This window comes from Lissotriton vulgaris, chromosome 6, assembly GCF_964263255.1.
Source record: "Lissotriton vulgaris chromosome 6, aLisVul1.2, whole genome shotgun sequence".
In the NCBI taxonomy this organism is placed as follows: domain Eukaryota; kingdom Metazoa; phylum Chordata; class Amphibia; order Caudata; family Salamandridae; genus Lissotriton; species Lissotriton vulgaris.
Window position 1 is genome coordinate 18493161 of NC_141694.1, and position 16916 is coordinate 18510076.

Consider the following 16916-nt stretch of genomic DNA (forward strand, 5'->3'; position numbering starts at 1 on the left):
ACCAGCAAAGAAACAGGGTAAAACATTTTATTAAAAAACTATTTACATAACGTTGATTTATAAGATGATGTCAGTAGTGGACCGATGTGTGAATAGATCGAAAACAGCACAAGGCTCCAAGATCCGGATAGCAAGCTCCTGGATGTTGGGTGCCATAGTTTAGAGTTCTGAATTTCAGCCTTTTTCAATGCCTGTGCTTTGTTGAATCAAAATGGCGGCTTGACACAAAGCTGACTCAAGCGTTGCTACTGATGCTATGCAGACCAAAACTGGTTTTCAGTTTGTACATTTTTCTAGATTTTTCAATCCAAGTTTGGTTGACTTTGTAGAACGATGGCTTCAGATTTTCAACATACGGTGTGGTGGCGCTGACTGGGAGGGGGCGCTTCGCTCCTGCCCCCTCCCCAAGTAAGATTTTCATACGTGAAAGTACGTTAATGGTTTTGGTCCCTGAGATGCTTCGATGTCACTACCATTCTCAAATAGCATAAGTTCTAGATGTTGGGTGCCATAGTTAAGAGTTCTGAGCAGCGCTTGTAACACTGTCTGAAGCTTATTTCCACCTACTGCAGCTTCACTATTCTCAAAGTAAGTGAGTGTCGTTTGTGGACCTGACTGCATTAGAAAACAATGTGATATAGTACCTCCCTAAACAGCTTGACGGAGGCCCCTGAGGGACGCTGTGATGGCCATGGACTCGGAGAAGACGCTTGGCTCCGACACCCTCCCCAAGTCTTATAGCACTGGTGTAGCCTGAGATCGCCCCCGACATAGGCGGCCGGCTCCCGGCGGTACTTTTTGCCTTTTGATGACTCTTCAATTCTGGACCTTGTCCCACAATCCGTTTGACCTGAAGACAAGCTGTAGTGGGGCGCCCCTTTATCGTTTTAGTTGCCATTCCGCCCGCTTTTGCTACACTGTGCCTCTTCCGCCATTCAGCTGTTTTCCGCCCGCTCTTGCGACTACAGCGTCTCGCTCACCATGTAGTTGAGATGCGCCCGCTCTTGCGGTGCAGCGATAGGCGGCTGCCACAGGACTCTCAAAATGGCGGCCGGCTCTTCGGTTTTGGGCCTGGTCCACTAAAATGGCCCTGGGACACCTTGGAACTCGGACGCTTGTCTGCTAGGGCTTGGGTCCCATTCTCGAAAAGCGTCCCCTCAGCCGTGAAGATTCTACAAAAGTCTTGGGGGCCTCCGACTCCCGCAGGCTTCTGGTGGGGAGCGGCTGCCATGATTGCTCGTGGAATGGCCACGACGGAGCTACGAGATGGTAGTGGTCTCATGCTGACGCCAGCTTTAGTGTGAAACATCCAGAAACACTGTAGACTACCAATTCGATCAGTTCCGGTAGCGCCCCAACATGACCCGGAAGAGAAGAACTTGCCCTCCCCTCTTTGACTGATGGTTCTTGTTGCCTGTCCCCTCTGTTGTCATTTAACAGAACTTTTTGGACTGCTGAAAGGGGTTGTGTTCTGAACGCTGGTTGGTGGAGACATTTAGACTATATTCTTGACCTACGTTGTCGCGTAATGCGTTTTATGACACGCCGCGTTAGCGCACCCGGAAGTGATCCGAGGCGCGGCGCGCAGCGCGTAACGTAAGCATAACAGGTCATGTGACTTGTTAATAAAACTTTTCATTGGTTCATTTTACTTTTGTTAATTTAATGATGAAAAGCTTGGTCTTATGACCTAAAAATTACGCTTTTTATTATTTTCGAACAATATTTTTTTTTCAAACATATGTTATAATATTCCAGGCTAATGTACTTTCCCGGAAAATTTACAACTGTCTTGCAAGTAAAATATATTCCTTTTTCGAGAAAAAGGGCGTTTCTTCCTTCCATGACGGAGCCGTTGAGTAAAAGAGATTCGGCCTGCTGTCTTAGTCGCCGATACGCCTGATTATCAGATTCTTATCGATCACTTTATGTTGCAGACATGAAAAACACAACTGCCCTTGACCATTTATCTTTACTGCGTTCCTACATATTATACCTTTTATCCGTCATGTAATTGGACTGCTTTATTTCACTTGCCTTTTACTGATTCGAAAACAGTCACTAAAAGTAAAAACTTTACAAATGAAAATACTACTACCGTGTTTTGTTTTAAAAACCTTTATTGTGAAAATGTCAGTATACAAATACGGGCCTATAACCACGTGGGCCGGCCACGGAGCAAACTCAAATCGTATATGATGAGGAGACATTTACACTGTAGAAGAACGTAACGAGCGGGCCATTAGGTGACAAGAACAAAGGTGTCTAACAGTTGCGGAATCGGTGGACGTACATTTTGTAATTAAAATACGACAGGGCCACTTACAATAACATTTTCTAGATATACATTTGCGGGCAAAGAGTTACGAGTCCCATTTATACCGGCGCCATTTTGGGCGAGGCCGGGCAGGTCCAAGATATAGTCAAAATGTCTCCACCAACCATCGGCCAGACCAGAACCCCTTTCGGCCCTTTATGTTACAAGATGGTGTCTTCTATTCAGAAAATATTGGTGGCAGCATTTTGAAAGGAAACAGAAACAGCCGTTCTCCTAGTGAGTTTCACATTGTTACATTTAGGAAGAATGTTGAAGAGTAGTATGTGGAAAATCTGAAGCCATTTTTCTACAAACTCTCAATCAGACTTAGATGGAAAAAAAAACCTGAAGAATGTACAAACTGAAAACCAATTTTTGTCTGTATAGCACCAACAGTAACGCTTGAGTCAGCTTTGTGTCAAGCCGCCATTTTCATTCAATCAATAGCGTCCCCCTGCACACATTCAGGGACCTGGTCGTGTCTTTAGATGAAACGCATTGTAGGAAAAGAAGCAGAAAGGAAAAGGAAAAAATTTCCGCCGGACCTAGTGAAGCTGCAGCAGGTGCAAATAAGCTTCAGACAGTCTTACAAGCACTGCTCAGAACTCTCAACTGAGGCACTCAACATCCAGGACTTGCCATTCGGATCTTAGCGCCTTGTATTTTTGTTTTGTTCTTGATGGAGGGGAAACAACAAAAAACAGGCATTGAAAACGGCTCAACTGGAGCAAAAAAAAAATTACTTCTTGGGTGCATTAGGGCATTTATGATTTTCGAATGCCGTATTCATCAGGTTGATGCTCATGTTGCCATAGGACAGCATAGCACCACAGTGTATACAAGTTAACTTCATATGTTCAGATGAGGCAGGTGGCATATTTAGCATTCACCTTCTTTGATCCAGGAGGGATGGAGAAAAACTGCCAGATGAAACTTGAAACTTGGCCATCCAGATCTCGGCGCGTTCGACTCACTGTACCGCAACAGTGACCGCAACTCTGCTGGACACGCCGTCTTTCGGCGCAGCATTGTAGGATGGCCACACCAGTGCGGCAATTTGCTAGACACCACCTCGGTGCCATCCGGATCTCGGCGCGTTCGAGTCACTGTACCGCAACAGTGACCGCAATTCAGCTGGACACGCCGTCTTTCGGCGCAGCATTGTAGGATGGCCACACCAGTGCGGCAATTTGCTGGACACCACCTCGGTGCCATCCAGATCTCGGCGCGTTCATTCATTCAATAGCGTCCCCCTGCACACATTCAGGGACCTGGTCGTGTCTTCAGAAGAAACGCATTGTAGGAAAAGAAGCACAAAGGAAAAGGCAACAAGTTCCGCCGGACCTAGTGAAGCTGCAGCAGGTGCAAATAAGCTTCAGACAGTTCTACAAGCACTTCTCAGAAATCTCAACTGAGGCACTCAACATCCAGGACTTGCCATTCGGATCTTGGCGCCTTGTGCTGGTTCCGACCTATTGACACATCAGTCCACTACTGACATCACCTCATAAGCCAACGGGGCACCCCACGCCGACTTCCGGCGCAGCATTGTAGGATGGCCACACCAGTGCAGCCACTTGCTGGACACCACCTCGGTGCCATCCGGATCTCAGCGCGTTCGAGTCACTGTGCCGGAAGAGTAACCGGAACTCAGCTGAACACGCCGTCTTTCGGCGCAGCATTGTAGGATGGCCACACCAGTACGGCAATTTGCTGGACACCACCTCGGCGCCATCCGGATCTCGGCGCGTTCGAGTCACTGTACCGCAACAGTGACCGCAATTCAGCTGGACACGCCGTCTTTCGGCGCAGCATTGTAGGATGGCCACACCAGTGCGGCAATTTGCTGGACACCACCTCGGTGCCATCCGGATCTCGGCGCGTTGTGCTGCCTTCGGCCTATTCGCACATCGGTCCGCTACTGACGCCGCCTCACGTGCCAACGGATTTTCTACGCTTTTTGTAGCCCTATGTCGCATAACAGGTCATGTGACTTGTTTATAAAACTTTTCATTGGTTCATTTTACTTTTGGTTTCCTAAAGATGGAAGGCTTGGTCATATGACCTAAAAATAACACTTTTCATTGGTTTAGAACATTTTTTTTTCCCAAACGATGAAAGCCCCACCTTGTTTCTGGATCATTCAGACTGAAGCTGGCGTCAGCATGAGAGCACCACCATCTCGTGGCTCCGTCGTGGTCATTCCGCGAGCAATCATGGCAGCCGCTCCCCACCGGAAGCCTGCGGGAGTCGGGGGCCCCCAAGACTTTTATACAATCTTCACGGCTGAGGGGACGCTTTTCGAGAATGGAGCCCAAGCCCTAGCAGGCAAGCGTCCGACTTCCAAGGTGTCCCAGGGCCATTTCAGTGGACCAGGCCCAAAACCGAAGAGCCGTCCGCCATTTTGACAGCCATGTGGCAGCCGCCTATCGCTGCACTGCAAGAGTGGGAGCAACTCCACAACATGGTGAGCGAGACGCTGTGGCCGCAAGAGCGAGCGCAACTCAGCTAGATGGCCGCCACCTGGGGAGACCCGTTCACGCCGCCTCCCCCCCCCCCCCCCCCGGGCCGCCGCACGCCAATTTTCGGAGCAGCATTGTAGGATACCAAAACCAGTGCGGCAGTTTACTGGACATCACCTGGGTGCCTGTCGTACATGTTGTGTCAGCCATGTGACACTGGACACAGACCGCTACTGACGAGGCCTCCCCCCGCACCACCCGGGACGCCCCACGCTGTTTTTCTGTGCTGCATTGTAGGATCCCTAAACCAGTGCGGCACCCAGGCGACATCACCTGGGTGCCGTCCAGAACTCTGCACGTTGTGCTGCCTTGGGACTATTCGCACAACAGACCGCTACTGACGAGGCCTCCCCCCGCCCCACCCGGGACGCCCCACGCCAATTTTCGGAGCAGCATTGTAGGATCCCTAAACCAGTGCGGCACCCAGGCGACATCACCTGGGTGCCGTCCAGAACTCTGCACGTTGTGCTGCCTTGGGACTATTCGCACAAAAGACAGCTTCTAACCATTGTTGCTTTTTGTGTTAATAAATGTTTAAATGTTTTTAGTTTTTGTTCTGTTCATTATCGTTAAAAGTTAATAAAGTTTTATAACCTTAATTTGTTGGAGTGTTATCTATTTTTTGAAAAACGGGTGAATGGGGCCTTGAATCGGGTTATTGTCATGTGTGGGCTTTGGAAGTGTGCTGCTGCAGGATCGGACATTTCAAACTCAAATGCACGTTCTTTTTCTTACCTTTCCGAAGCATGGAGCGCAATAGCAAGCAGAGAAAGGGTGATGCACGTGTTGAACACTACCTGACCTGGCAAGTTGCTGGCAGTGCCCCCCCGCCCGCTCCTGAAAGAGGGCACACACACACCGCCGCCCCGAGTACTTCAGAAATCTTTAAAAGACCATGCGCTTGTTCATGAGGCTTAAATGGTTTATCACCTCTTCTAGAACCCCTACATCGACCCTCTGACGTTTCATGGAAAATTTACCATGTAACACAATACCAAGCCCTATCAGCTGAAACCCCCAAGGAATCGTGGGGCATATTAGCAAGGGGGTTTATCTCCCCTTTTTTGGCTTTAAAAACCATGAAAGCGGAGATAAAATTATTTCCCTATTATCAAGCTGTCGCTAACACCAGTTAGTGACACCTAAAAGGAGATAGCGACCATCTTGGGCCCGGCTTTGCATGTCAGTGATACTTATCACTAATGACATGCAAAGTGGCGTGCCAAGATGTTAGCGACTGGAAACAGTCCCTAACATCGCTACCTTCTATTACCAACTTTTGGAGATATTCGCACTAAGCGCGAATATCTCCAAAAGCTAACACCTGCCCTGAGCAGGTTTTAGCCATGTTATCCAATGGGAGGTGGATAACATGGCTAAGAGCATTAGGTCGATAATACATGAATATCGCTGACTTTTCTGCGATAATAGCAAGGTTTATCTGCGATAAAAATCGCCGATGTGCGGCGATAATTTTTGTCTCTAAACAAGTTATAGACAAAAATTATCGCTAGTTGTTAGTAATATGCCCCCGGGTTTTTGCTTGCAGAAATCGGGAGGCGGGAGACTAGCACTGAAATCAGTACTCACACGCCTGAATCAGGAGGATTGGCATGTCTGAATTCTCTACAGCTGGGGCCATAAACTACATCCGCAGGGGTAGGTGATAGCCTGGGACCAGCCTGGCATCTAAAATGGCTGCCGTGCACGACAAAATTGTGGCATTCGAAAAAAGGCAAGATGGCGCAGCCGCTGGAAGAGATGTATCAACATATATCAGCCTCCTCAGCCACCCTCAGGAAACATAGGGGATTAGGATACGTCTCCCGCACCCCCTTATACCTAGTAATTTAATTTACGAAGCACAAAATGGCGAATTCCCGTTTCGCTACCAGTTTGCGGCCCAGTTCGCGGCCCGTGAAGCGCTTCTACCGTGAAAAATCATTTTTTTTTTATTTTCCCCACGGGACCCTTTAATAACCCCAACAACATTCCTAGGGGGTCAAGAGGGGGATACCTTGCCCCCTTTCATTAAATTCCCCCTTAGTTTTTCACCTTTTCTTCTCTCTCGATCCTACCGAGAGACAAGATGGCGGCCGCTCCGGACTGTCACGCAGCAAAAAAAAAAAAAAAGCTCACGCACAGCCGCTGGAAGAGATGTATCAACATATATCAGCCTCCTCACCCACCCTCAGGAAACATAGGGGATTAGGATACGTCTCCCGTACCCACTTATAACTAGTAATTTAATTTACGAAGCACAAAATGGCGAATTCCCGTTTCGCTACCAGTTTGCGGCCCGTGAAGCGCTTCTACCGTGAAAAATCATTTTTTTTTTCTTTTCCCCACGGGTCCCTTTAATAACCCCAACAACATTCCTAGGGGGTCAAGAGGGGGATACCTTGCCCCCTTTCATTAAATTCACCCTTCGTTTTTCACCTCTTCTTCTCTCTCGATCCTACCGAGAGACAAGATGGCGGCCGCTCCGGACTGTCACGCAGCAAAAAAAAAAAAAAAGCTCACGCACAGCCGCTGGAAGAGATGTATCAACATATATCAGCCTCCTCACCCACCCTCAGGAAACATAGGGGATTAGGATACGTCTCCCGTACCCACTTATAACTAGTAATTTAATTTACGAAGCACAAAATGGCGAATTCCCGTTTCGCTACCAGTTTGCGGCCCAGTTCGCGGCCCGTGAAGCGCTTCTACCGTGAAAAATCATTTTTTTTATCTTTTCCCCACGGGTCCCTTTAATAACCCCAACAGCATTCCTAGGGGGTCAAAAGGGGGATACCTTGCCCCCTTTCATTAAATTCACCCTTCGTTTTTCACCTCTTCTTCTCTCTCGATCCTACCGAGAGACAAGATGGCGGCCGCTCCGGACTGTTTAGAATGTTGACAGACACCGGAGAGCCAATCAGCTTTCTGCGCGCAAAGTTCCGATAAGCGAAAAGTAAGCGGACCGGATCGCTGCCCAGAGCGCTGTTACAGATATATATCTTGATTTAAACGTTAATTTCTCAAAAACTACTGGAGCACATATATTGAGACCTAGCAAAGGCACATCGGGCTAACAGTCCCTACAATTTTGCCAAGTTTCGTGCAAATCCATTCAGCCGTTCGAGCTAAAAGTGAGTCCAACCGCCCTATGGAAATTAACATGGGAAAAACGCGTTTTGGGACCCCCCTTTTTTCTCAGCCCCCCCTTGACGAAACCCCACCAAATTTTCAGGAGCTGCTCAGAAACAAAATGTGCCATTTTCCTGAAAATTTCAGCCGATTCCATCCACAAACGCCAAAGTTATTAGACATAGAATTTTCAAAAGTCCCATAGGGAATTAATCCTAACTATATATACCTACTGGCGATAGCCAGTAGGTAATATATATATATATATATATATAAAGGCGGGGTTATTGTGGAATAAAGGAAGTTACAACGAAGTGCAGGCTCCGAGTTTGCTTTCTATGCCCAGGAAGAAGGGGCCGTGAGCCCTGAAACGCGTCGGCGAGGTTAATTGAATGCTGGGGGTCAGACGTGCAAGCAGCACATACAGGCTGGATAGCGGAGCATGGCGTGTGCCTTCTCAATGCTAAGGGCACTTGGTATCATCACATTTCGCACGGCGGCCCGGCCGTGGAGAAGAGCACCACCGGCAGCTGAAGGATACGCTCACCATCAGCTACACGGAGCTGCAGCTCGGAACTTTTCCGAACTCGAACAGTGCCATGTTCCAAAGTGCATGATGGGTTTGCACTACCTGTCCCTGCGACTCACTTAGAGTAAGAATGAACTTTTAAACTTTGAACAGCAGACTCGAACCTGCAAGGCAAACTACATGCCCCACAATACCCTGATGACTTACTAAACACGTGACCATGAAAGGCGGGGTTATTGTGGAATAAAGGAAGTTACAACGAAGTGCAGGCTCCGAGTTTGCTTTCTATGCCCAGGAAGAAGGGGCCGTGAGCCCTGAAACGCGTCGGCGAGGTTAATTGAATGCTGGGGGTCAGACGTGCAAGCAGCACATACAGGCTGGATAGCGGAGCATGGCGTGTGCCTTCTCAATGCTAAGGGCACTTGGTATCATCATATATATATATATATATATATATACACTATTATATGGTAAGGTAGATTAAAACCTTTCACTCCTTATGTTCGGTTTCCCAACCTCCAATTTAACGGAGGTTGGCTTCCATTTCCTTCCCTTCATGTCTGTCTTTATTTACATTTGAAAGAAAGTAAGCTTTTAAAATTGCGCGTTTAATACTATAAAGCACGCACTGACCCGCATTAATGATGATTTTGGGAGAGCGTCGCCCAGGTAGATACCTCTCCCCACTCTTTTTCAGGACATTTCTATTTATTCTGAAGCTTCGCTCCTGTCGATGCTTCACGATTTAACGAAACCTCGACTTCATCGCAGATTAGAGGAATGACCCTTGCAGACAGCCGCGCAGCGTGTGCTGGCTCCCAAGGGTCCTTTCTCGTCCTGTCTTCGGGCAAAACAGCTGATTGAGATGCGAGCAGCAGACTTCAAGCCTGCTCGAGCGTTCAATCGGTTGTTTCAGTGTACTTCGCTTTTTGATGCTAAATCGATAAATTTTAATATTTAGAAAACCATCCTTAGCCAATTGAAATTTTGGAGTAGCTGATACTTACAAATTTAGTTAATACTTATATATATTAAAAAAAGGTCAATATTTACATTTACAGAATTATTTATTACAGACATTTATATTTATATATTTTTAACAAACATGTCTGACTCAGATTTGGATTCAATTCATAGTAATACTGTTGAATCTGATTTTAATAATGATGCCATCAAAAAACGTATCCATAAGGAGATGAGATCATGTATGTTTTCTACTCTCGCTCAAGTTATGTCATCTAAGAGATCCTTGATCCATGAAAACGATAATTTATCAGATCTGGACATAACGGAGGTTAATGATCTCACTGAAGAAAGGGGTAAGAGGCATAAAAAAGTAAAAATATTGATTATACCCCAGAGAGCACCGGAGGTCCTAGCACCTCAGGTTTTACTGGAGGTCCTCGCAAGTCATTTGCCTCAGGTGTCCCTTGCGACACAAATTTGAAAGGTGTCCTTAGCGGCACAAATTTAATGGGTGTCCCTCGCGACACAATTCATCAAAGTGCTCCAGACAATGATCCTATTGATATTGGTGATGGCTCAGAATCTCCTGACGAATATATTCTTGATCTCGATGACGATGATCAAGATATTGATTCCTTTCACTTAAATTATATTAATGGTCCTTCATCTTCTAAGGATAGTATTTTGGACCCTTTGGGTGAGGAGATGTTCTCCCCTTTTAACATTAAACACCCTAGAAGCTCTGAGTGGACCCCACACGAGCACGTATCTAAATTCATAACTAAATGGATTAGAAATCCTTTAGAAAGAGAGACTCGCAATCTCTTAAGAGCCGAGTGTACCAGACCTTCAATCGAAGGTAAAGTTGTCAGACTCCGAACCTTGACCCAGAATTAATTACCTACCTATTTAAATTAGGGAGAGACCCGCGTAAAGGCCTGGAAAGATCACTTAAGATCTGCCAAGATAAAGTTCTCGACATTCTAGGCCCCCTAACAAAAATAATCGACGCAGCAGAGGAGAGTTACCTTAATGGCTGCCCTCTTGATACACACTCCATTCAGGCGTGGAGCCAATGGGCACTAGTCCTCTTAGGCAACGCAAATGCAGGACTTAATTGTGAAAGAAGAAGAGTGGTCCTCACTAAAATTAACCCTAAACTAATCGATATGGCTGAAAAGGAAACCTCTATTAATCCAAAAGGTTACTTTTTGGAGAAGATTTAATAAAAAGTTTGGGCAAATATGTATCGACCCTTACCGCTTTAGATAAAGCACACCAGAACATGAAAAAAGTTTTTAACTACAACAGCAACCTTTTTGGAAGGGCCGGAAGAAGGAGGCAATCTTCCGGCCGGTTCAACCGACGCCCCTTTCCAAGAAACAGAGGCAATTTTGGTAGAGGATACCAACCAACCACAGTTCTATCCACCAAGAGGAAGAGGTTTCCGCTCGAGAGGATTCCGAGCGAGAGGAGCACCTGCCGAATCTACCCCTCAAAGTGAGTACAGCTTCCCCTTCCCTTTCTTCGAATCCAAAAGTGGGTGGGAGACTGAAATTCTTTTACCACAATTGGAAAATTATCTCACAAGATCCCTGGGTTCAAAACACTGTTCTCGGTTTTTCAATAGATTTCATCCAGACTCCAATCCAGAACTCTCTTCAAGACCGATTCCATTTACACTAGATCAAGAAAAAATCATAGAGGAAGAAATGTCCTCAATGCTAAAAAAAGGAGACATTTTAGAAGTTCCCATGGAACTTATGAGATTCATAAGTACTCTCTTCCTTGTGGAAAAGAAAGAAAAGGGTTGGAGACCGGTCATAAATCTCAGAGAACTCAACAAATTCCTTGTCTACCGACATTTCAAGATGGAGGGCATCCATCTTCTCATAGACCTCTTACTAGAAGGAGACTGGCTGGTCAAATTAGATCTGTAGGATGCCTACTTTACCATTCCCATGGCAAAGGAACACCAATCCTTTCTTCAGTTCGTTTGGAAAAAACATCTCTTTCAATTTCAGGCTCTCCCCTTCGGTCTCTCCTCTGCCCCATGGTGTTTCACCAAGGTACTGAGAGCAGTTGCCTCATGTCTAAGGGAAAAAGGTATTCGTCTCATCATCTACTTAGACGACATCCTGATTCTTTCTCAATACAATGCTCAAATCATCAAAGATCTCAAGACAGTTATAGACCTCTTAGAAAGTCTGGGTTTTATCATAAACAGGGAAAAATCCATTCTTATTCCCTCAAAGAAGATGGAATTCCTGGATTTCACAGTAGACACAACAGAATGTCTTCTCCTTCTCCCTCCCAAGAAGATTGCCAAAATCAGAAAGGAGATAACGCATGTATTGAAACAAAAAAACCTCACCCTAAGAGAACTAGCCAGACTTTTAGGCCTTCTATCTTCTTCCATTCAGGCCATTTTTTCAGGAAGACTGAATTATCGAGCCCTTCAGAGAATAAAAGCAAGAGCTCTCAGGTCAGGTTTTTGGTACGGAGATCGACTCTCCTTAAACCCAGAAGCAATCTTAGAACTAACATGGTGGTTAGACAATCTAGATGCATGGAAAGGGAAAGCGATCTTTGGTTCAGCACCAGATTTTATTCTAAAAATGGATGCCAGCCTTCATGGCTGGGGTGCTTGTCTACAGAACCAGAACACTGGAGGAATTTGGTCGCAGCAAGAGTCCCTGCACTACATCAATTATCTAGAATTAACTGCAGGGCTTTATGCTCTAATGAGCTTCAACCGCTTTCTTCAAGGAAGATCAGTCATATTGAAAATGGACAACATGTCTGCCGTCGCTTACATAAACCGTCTAGGAGGGACCAAGTCAGGAGACCTCTCCAATCTAGCAAAGAAGATTTGGTTTTTCTGCCTAGAACACAAAATCTCTCTCAGAGCAGAATACCTTCCCGGGAAATCCAATCTTTGTGCAGATTGGAATTCAAGATTCATCTTGGATTACAGCGACTGGAAACTCAACACTTCTGTTTTCAACTCCCTGAATCATTTCTGTGGCCCATTCTAAATAGACCTATTTGCGAGCAGATTGTCTACCCAATTGGTATCCAATTTCAGCTGGATGCCCGATCCTAGTGCTTTAGCAGTGAATGCCTTTCTCCAATCTTGGGAAGGGATCAACGCTTATGCCTTCCCTCCATTCGCAATGATCCAGAGACTCCTTCAGAAAGTGAGACAAGAACACTCCTCAATTGTCCTAGTAACTCCGTTTTGACAATCCCAAGCATGGTTCCCAACAGCTCTGGAACTAACCTACGATTTCCCCTTCCTAATCCCTCCTCTGAAAGATCTTCTTACAGACGCAGACGGTCAAATTCACCCTCTTGTTCAGACAGGGAATTTGAACCTTCTTGCTTGGAAGGTGTCAGGAGATCTAACGATCTCGTAAGACTTTCGTCAACAGCTTCAACTCTCCTTGGAGAGTCGTGGGCCCCTGAGACACATTACCGGTACAACAACATTTAGAAAGTCTGGTCACGTTGGTGCTTGGAAATGGACTTGGATCCCGTGGAGGCACCTATTGTTGATATAGTTAATTTTCTTGGAGAACAATTCGACAGAGGTTTAAGTTACAGATCTCTCAATTGTTTTAGATCTGCTATTTCTGCTGGACATTCTCTAATTAACAATAAAACGGTAGGTAAAAATCCTATTATTTGTAGAATACTTAAGAGTATCAGACTTAGAAGACCTCCTCAACCTAGATATCAATCTGTATGGGATGTTAATTTAATTCTCGACCTTTTCTGTTCTTGGCCAGTTAATTCTCTTCTCAGGAGGAAGAATCTTTCTATCAAATTAGCTACTCTTCTTTGCTTAATTTCATGCAGAAGAGTTTCTGATGTTAAAGCTCTTGATATTTCTTATAGATCTTATATGTTTGGGGTTAATTTTGAAATACATAGAACAAAAACTATGTCAGATTCTATTTTCTATCCTGGTTTTGATAGTTGCACTAAACTCTGTGTTGTTCAATGTATGAAAGAATACGATGTTAGAATGAACTCTCTTCGTCCTTTGAATGTATCTCAATTACTCATCTCTTTTGTTAAACCCCACAAAGGAATTTCTTCTTCGTCTATTGCTAGATGGGTTAAAACAGTCATGAACCTTGCTGGAATCAATCTGAATATTTGTAAACCACATTCTATTAGAGGCGCAATGGCCAGTAAGTCATTCTGGTCAGGTGGTAAGTTAGATGATATTCTAAAAGCTGCTGATTGGTCTAATTATAGAACCTTTGCTCATCATTATTGCAAACCTGTATCTCACATGTCTGATGTTGTTTTACATGGCTACCAACATGCATAATGGTAGCCTCCGGTCTTGTAATGAAATTGCGATTCTTCTATTAACATGACCAGAGAATCTGGATTTCATTAAAGACACGGAGGCTAACATTATCCCTCCCACCCTTTCCCTGGGTGGTTGATTTTATGATATAATACGGTACAGGTTGATTTTATGATATGATATGCTTATTTGAACATTTTACTTACAAGCTTACATTCTTTTCCTTTGCAGGACTACTTACATTCTTTTCCTTTTCAGGACTGTTATTTAGCTGATTGTTTAATATTCAAATCCTTAATATTTTTATTGGGATTTTTAACAACCTTTCTTTGCTTTGCAGATAACCTCTCTTGATTTTGTCTTCTTGATTCCACATCTGGTGGATCAATCGTGGATGGTGTATTCTTCCGTCATCCTTCTTCAAGTTTGATGTTTCATTGGAGTTGTTTGGACATTTCCTTTCTCACTTTCACCACATTTAAAAGAGGCTGATTGCCTAGTGATTCATGCGGATGTATGACGTTACAACGCATACTTTTACTCCGCATACCATTACAACGCGGTATTCACAACGCATACCACTACAACGCATAGCGCTTTGGGGTGCTGGATAGTGGTAAGTATAATTTACTATTCTAACTCCAGTCCCCGTGGACCCTAGGGAAGGTGTTGGATAGTAAATTAAACTTACCTCTTATCCTAGAGCGCCCCCCAGCGCTATGCGTTGTAATGGTATGCGTTGTAATGCCTGCGTTGTAGTGGTAGTGCGTTGTAAAAAATGCGTTGTAACAGGTGAATACCGATTCATGCTATTGTTGGTTCATATGTATTCTGAATTGGAACTTTTGCTTTGTGACATATGCGGCTATGCTTGGACTGCATTAAAAGTTGTATGCATAATGTTAGCCTCCGTGTCTTTAATGAAATCCAGATTCTCTGGTCATGTTAATAGGAGAATCGCAATTCAGTACAACATTTTGCTTGTCTTTAGCCCTGAAGAAGTCTTTGGCTTGAAAGCCTAGACGAAACACGTGTTGGGAAGTTCTGTTGGCTATCTACATTATTGAAGAACCATTTGATGATCTGTACCCAGTGATTGGACTGAAATAAAGAATTGACTTTGGAACAAATAAAAGAAGACACGGAATACCATACCAGTTTGAAAAGGCTTTTTTATTGATATGGACACTTATAACTTCTAGAGTTGCTCAGGTTGGGAAATTGTGTTTATGTTTAATGGTAGAATTTATCTACCTGTTGTTATAACCTTAGGCATGGGTTATATCTCCACCTTTGAGCATATGCTAGTTATATATATATGGAATGAAAATATTGGCTTACACTATTTAGCGCATTATTCCCTACTGTCAATCTTTTGTGAAGCGCTTGTATTTCATGTGCATACTCCATCAGTCTTGTAAGCTAGACGGTGGCTTTGGTTGGTGGCAGCTGCTTGCACTTGTTCATAAAGCAGAAACTGATTGTATACTGACAGCTTTTGACAGGGGTTCATTAAGGTGTCATGTACGAAGCGTACTGGACTGGTGCCTTCATTCAATATCTCGATTAATGGACAGCTTGCACCTGATGCTGTCTCTTAGTGCCCGAATACAAGGTGGCCGGATTTAATTACAGAGATACCTTGTGGCTGGAAACAATGTTTCTGGCCAGTATCCCTGCACATAAAGCTGTACATCGTGAGTGTTTGGGTAATAAATACCACGTGGAGCGGGAACTCCCGGGTTCAAATCTGCCGGCAGGGTCTCCATTCTGGGAACAAATGTGCTTACTTTAACCAACTGCTCTGAGAAGCTGAGGTGGGGATGGTGTAAGGACACAACAGGGCCTGTATGCTGGCAGTGGTGAGTGTTCCTTGGTGCCCTGTGACATGAAAGGAGGGTGGGGGAGGGTCAGGTGGGGGCCAGGAGCCGAGGCCAGATTGTGCTTGCAGCCTAACTCTCGTGTGATTTTACCGGCAAGTAAAATCAGTACCGGTGTTCTCACACCTGGGAAACCCGGGTGAAGGTTATAATTGGCTGGAAGTTAATGGTATCTGTTAGACCTGGCACCATTGGCGTGGGTCTCCCTTCCATTTTTGCTGTTGCCTCATGTGTTTTTGCTGGTGTTAGATGCTTTCGGCACTGTGCCACTGCTATCCAGTGCCACAGTGTAAGTGCTCCCTAGTGTAAATTGATGTATCAATCAGTGGTTCCATGTTTGGCTATTTTGGTTTACTTGTCAGACCCTAGTCGAGTGCACTGAGTGTACCCAGGGCGTGTAAATCCAAATGCTGCTGGTGGGCCTGCAGCACTGGTTGTGCCACCCACAGAAGCAGCCTTGTAAAATGTGTCTAAGGTCTGCCATTGCAGAGCCTGTGCGCAGTCTGGTACTGTCATGCTGACTGGGCGAGAGCACCCACTTGCCAGTCCCTAAACCCTCCCTCCAGACTCAAACAAAGAAGGTAGTGGGCACCTGTTTCGGTCTCCTCCGTCGGCTATCCTGGGCTACTTCGATGCTCCGACCAGACAGCATATTATTCAGGCACTGATTATTTCTAGGCTTGATTATGTGGACTCTCTGTACCTAGGGGTGAACAAGGCAGAAGTACTAAGGTTACAGAGAGTTCAGAATGCCATAGTGAGAGCTCTTCTGGGCTTGCGTAGAGTCTGCTCAGTGTCTGGCAGTCTTCGCCATCTTCACTGGCTGCCGGTGGCTCAAAGGATTGAGTTTAAAGCACTCTGTATAGCTTTTAAAATTCTGAAGCTTGGATCCCCTAGCTCACTGACAGATTTGCTTTCGTTCTATGTTTCCCCCCGTCAGCTTCGCTCCATGGGCCAACATTTGCTGTGGGTCCCCCGCGTTAGGAAAGTTCGAGCTGGAGGTCGTTCCTTCCGTTATAGAGCGGCTGTTCTTTGGAATTCTCTGCCCCCTCACATTTGTGGCCTTGACAATCTCATTTTTTTTAGGAGAGCTATTAAAACCTTTCTTTTTCCTACTGTGTAAACCCTCTTCCGTATCTTGCTGCTGTTTTGCTTTTAGCGCCGGGACGCCCCTTGGCTGGGGCAACTGTCGCGCTCAATAAATGTTTTAAATATAAATATAAATATAAATTAGTCACCCTTATGG